At 43.4% G+C, this 5000-nt stretch overlaps 1 protein-coding gene across 1 annotated transcript in view; it reads right to left on the bottom strand.

Moving 5' to 3' along the window:
• Positions 1-3606, bottom strand: part of LOC113586748 (protein phosphatase 1 regulatory subunit 29) — a 54816-nt gene extending 51210 nt beyond the window's left edge. The window contains exon 1 of the mRNA XM_027025102.2: positions 3527-3606. The gene's annotated coding sequence lies outside the window, so the exon portion shown is untranslated. The remainder of the gene's footprint in view (positions 1-3526) is intronic.
• Between the last annotated feature and the right edge of the window lie 1394 nt (positions 3607-5000).

Raw genomic sequence — 5000 nt, forward strand, 5'->3', positions numbered from 1 at the left:
ACGGCAATGGCAAATGTTTTATTACAGCATATGGACTTCCATAGGCATACCAAACAGCTCTGCTATACACACATAAATGCAGAATAATGTGCGGTGCTTACAGTAATGTAATTGAGAGCACCCTTGTGGGGGCACTATGTGTAATTAGCCAATTTTTGCTAGGCAGTAGGGACTGACAGTAAGGTATACAGGTAAGCCTCGTTAAGCTATCACAAGCCTCTGTAATGAGCACCACAATCACAGTAAGCTCATCTCAGTAGCCCACACTCAGTCTGCCATGACAGTGCACAGTTTCAAGGAGAGGTCTAGAACTTCATCTTTCTGTTGTGCAAGCACCCGGAGCACAGAAACGACGGACTGCAGAAGAGGCCTTGTGTTAGTTTTTCTTTTTCATAGCGCAGTTTGTCAGAGCAACGAGGAGCACTGAAAGAGGAGAGGCGTGCTGTTTAGGCGCACACACACACACACACACACACACACACACACACACACACACACACACTAAAGTGCATGCACACAACCAGACACATGGTCAGAACCAGACACTTACAATCACACACACACACACACACACACACACACACACACACACTCAACTACACACACACATATACACCCAAGTGCATGCACACAACCAGACACACATAAGCACACAAACACACACCCAAGTGCATACATATAACCAGACACACACACACACACAAACGTACACACACATTCACTGAGAGATTTTAAGTGTCATGTTCTAGGAAGCTCAGATGGGCTTCACGCAATGCTTGACTCATGTTTGTGTATGGTGGACTATCTGCGTGTGTGTGTGTGTCTGTGTGTGTGTGTGCCTATACATGCTGATGGTGCCTTTGTGTCGTGGAATCAGGGAAGAGTGTTGGGAGTTCACACCTTGTGCTGGAAGTGTTGCTCCGTCACTCAGGCTGCTGAGTGATGGCGAATGTAAATACAAGAAGCTAAAAGTAGAAAGTTCAGGAGTGTGCTTAAACCACTTGTTCATAACCACAAGCTGAACAGATCTGTTTAAAGGCTAGCCATAATCATGTGTCATCAATATCAATGCTGTCATCATCATTAACTTCACTGCAATTACATTTAAAAGCAATGATTTTAAATGTAATTAAATCAACATGTCATAATCAGTAGAACAACTTTATAGCTGTACACAACATAATTGTTAACACCAACATTTTACATTAACATTCTTCTACTGAACAGTTTTCAAGCCAAACTGCATAATTTGTTTCTTTGACTCCTCTGTTGTATTTCAGACCATATGAGAGATCTGTAAAGAACAAAGGCCTATAGCTGCCATGAGCAAGCTTCTAGCACACAACAGCAAATGACAAAGAGTGCAGTCAAGTGTACACAGACACAGACATATCTCATCCACACACACACACACACAGAGTCTCTCTCTCACACACACACACACACAGTCTCACACACACACCACACACACACACACACACATACACACACAAAGCAGATCAAACCCACAGTCACCTTCATACAAGCCATAAGCAATTATAAGAAAATGAAAAGATTATGCAAACCCATGAAAAAGATTCACCTCAGGCTGTAACACAACAGACTGCTAATGTGCTCTGATGAGTTTCAAGACCTCCAAATCTACCCAGTGTCTTCATTACTAAATTAAAGTTATTACTTATTGATAAAAGTCCAATGATAAGAGAACAGATCTTCCTTCACCCCACCCAGACTGCACATCTTTCCCATGATCTCTGCTTTTCCTGACACCCTTATTCACCAATTAACATTAGCCTTCATTTCTTATTCTGTCATTTAATCCTACATTCTAGAAATCTTACCTCACTCTCCCTCCCTATCCTCTTTATGTCATTATAAAGCCCTAATTGAAAGGCGCACTGAGAATCCACAGGGATTCACTCTTTAGGGATGTAGCTAACGAATCTGGAGGCAGTTCTTGGCATCAGAACTGCTTGCCTTTTAATGTGGTAGTTAAAATAAGTGCACAATAACACATGTCCATTCTCTCCATTTCTCATCTCACTCCTCAACACACATGCAAACAGATCAAGAGCCCCTGAGCCAAGGTCCCAAGACCTCCGAGCCATCGAAGTGCTCAGTTCGGACCACAAGGGAAGCCCTAGATGTCCCAGTCACGCAGGAGGATGGTGTGGGATAGCTTAACCCGAGTATCCACCAGGGTGCTGAGCTCCTGGCCTCCCTTCTGCGCGCACAGCGAACTGATGCTAAGGACTCCAAACAGGGATCGTGTGGAATTAACTGTGAGCTAACTAACCCTGCTGCTGGCTGAGCAAAAACTTACAAACACAGATTATTCGCACAAATCTTCACCTTTGTTTATACAAAATTTAAATAAGATGAATGAGATGAATTTGACATATGAAAATTAGGACACATTATTTTAGGCCAACACGTGAAACAACACAAGACTAATAAATCACTGATTTGTGTGGTGCAGTGTAGTATGAGTTTTTACAAAAACTGTCAAGAGGGACACCCTGAGGTTTACTTGTCATTCTGTCTTATAGGAAGCATTAATCATAATTCACACCATGGAACGTCTATACGTACGCGCGCCAGAACGTACCCACTCCACACACAAACAAGTACACACACTCACTCATGCTCTCTCTCTCTCTCTCTCTCTCTCTCTCTCTCTCTCTCTCTCTCTCTCTCTCTCTCTCTCTCTCTCTCTCTTTCTGTCTCTCACTCACAGACACTCACACACACACACACACACACACACAGTCGGGGGGGGGGGGGTTAAGCAGCAAGCATTATTATGTAATTCTAAACAATATTGTTCAGTGAGACGCAATGCTTACTAAAATTTTGACTTATCAACACAAATCACGCATATCGCATTAAATAGAACGCGAAAGGCCAGGGCAAGCTGCAGCTTCCATTGCCCAAAAGCTTGAGCGTCAGTTCACACACATGCCGTGTTACAAGGCTCACCCGCAAAACCCTGCTGAGTTTTTTATTTTTTTTTTTTTTTTTAACACCAAATCCCTTCCACACATCTGTCAGTAGCGATCTGATGCTGTGCCTAAAGGCTACCGCGTATCCCACCCACCTCCCTCCATTCTAATGGTTACTCACAGCATCGGAACACAGAAAACTAACCTTTCCGAGGCGGTGGAACATTGCTCTACATGTGGTCATAGAAAAATGCGTTATCATTAACAGCATAAAACTGCACTGCACTTCACTATAAACTATTAAGGATTTTTCAAATCGATAGTGCATATTTACAGTAGCAAAGAATAACTGGGTGCAGACAGACTAATAGAGAAGCCTTTGATTACTGATAGTAAATACTATTTCAGAGCGACTTCATTGCACTCTCTTCTCTGTGCAGGTGGCTGTTTAACAACGGACTGCGTAGTCACCATTCTCAGCTATATATATATATATTTTAAATGCATACATTTGGTGTGAAAGACTTCACAACAATGAACACCGGCTGCAAATTGGTGCAAATATACCCTTTAAATAAGCCTACCTCTTGCGGTCGCGGTGGTGAAAAGGTTCCGTCAGAAGCGTATGACTGGATTTTCCTATCCGCTGTGCTATACCACGGGATCCGTGTGTGAGAGAGAGCGCGCGCGCGCGCGCGCGAGGGAGGCAGAGGAGGGGTCGATGGGAGGGTTTGTCGGGATAGACCTGTGTAGGGAGGCGACGCCACTCCCGCGTGGGTTCTGCGCGTGACCAGGGTCCCGTAGAACCCCTGATTAGGGTCAATGCCACTGTCCATTTTTAAAAGTCACGCTCTCCAGACTATCACTGTTGAATTAATGGACTTTTTCACCTTTCTTTGTTATGTCAACTTCTCAACGGAAGGCAGAAGGGAATTGTTATTCCAGGCGAATTTAATGACTCTGGTTCCCACCTGTGAAATCCCGAGAGAAATCAAAATGGGGTGGAATCCTACGCACCTACAAAGTGCTTATAGTGTAAAGGTAGGCCTCTTTTGAAATATTTATAACTTCAAAGTTGTTCTAAAGTTTGTTTGTTTTGTTTTTTTAATGATATTTTCTTTTCTTTTATGTGAGCTTTGTTTTTTAGACATCTTATTATCCGTAGTACAATTTTAGCAATTTGAACCGGGGTCCTGATGCTCATTATTTCATCCATTCAGTGCATTATCTTGCCTTTGTATATAAAGGTTCCATGAGCTGCCAGAGTTTTGCCATGGACAAAAGGTTAAAGTCTTTGATCAGTAAAGTTAACAGAGTAGAACATTTTTGTATTCATAAAATGTTCAGTTTCCTCTCTCTCTCTCTCTCTCTCTCTCTCTCTCTCTCTCTCTCTCTCTCTCTCTCACACACACACACACACACACACACACACACACACACACACAGAGTTAGAGAATAAGAGAACGACAGAAAAAGAGAAATAGGGAGAGACAAAAGAAAAGGAATAGGAAAAAGAGGGAGAGAGAGAATGAGGGAGAGGGAAATTAATAAAGAGAGAGAAAGGGAGATGGGGAGGGGAGAGATGGACTAAGAGATAGAGCACCTCAGAATGTGTGATTGGTTAATGGAACGTTAAGAGGAAGTGATGCTGTCAGAACATGGCCACAGCTAACAGGGCTATGAGAGCAGAGTAGAACTGTACCAGTGAGCTGATGCTGTTTCAGTGTGGCTGGACCAAGGAGCGTCAGTCAGTGCCTCAAGTTTCGAGACTCTGGCAACACAACATGGACAATTTGCTTCTGCCATACACATGCTATACACATAGTAAGGACTCACCCTGTCACATAAGCTGCTCAAATCAGTGAGGAACTGTGAGTATGTTTACTAAATAGCAGCCTCCACTTCCCAACTCACGACTCGGGCGCTGCAGCTGTGTTCCCATGGCAACAGGCCACAGAAATGACACGAGCAATGAGCCAAGGTGGAGCGAAAAGACACAGTTGTCTGAGTGCTTGCGAAAAACTACACACACACACTAAGTTGCTCACTCTCTCTTCC

This window comes from Electrophorus electricus, chromosome 1 (assembly GCF_013358815.1).
Source record: "Electrophorus electricus isolate fEleEle1 chromosome 1, fEleEle1.pri, whole genome shotgun sequence".
In the NCBI taxonomy this organism is placed as follows: domain Eukaryota; kingdom Metazoa; phylum Chordata; class Actinopteri; order Gymnotiformes; family Gymnotidae; genus Electrophorus; species Electrophorus electricus.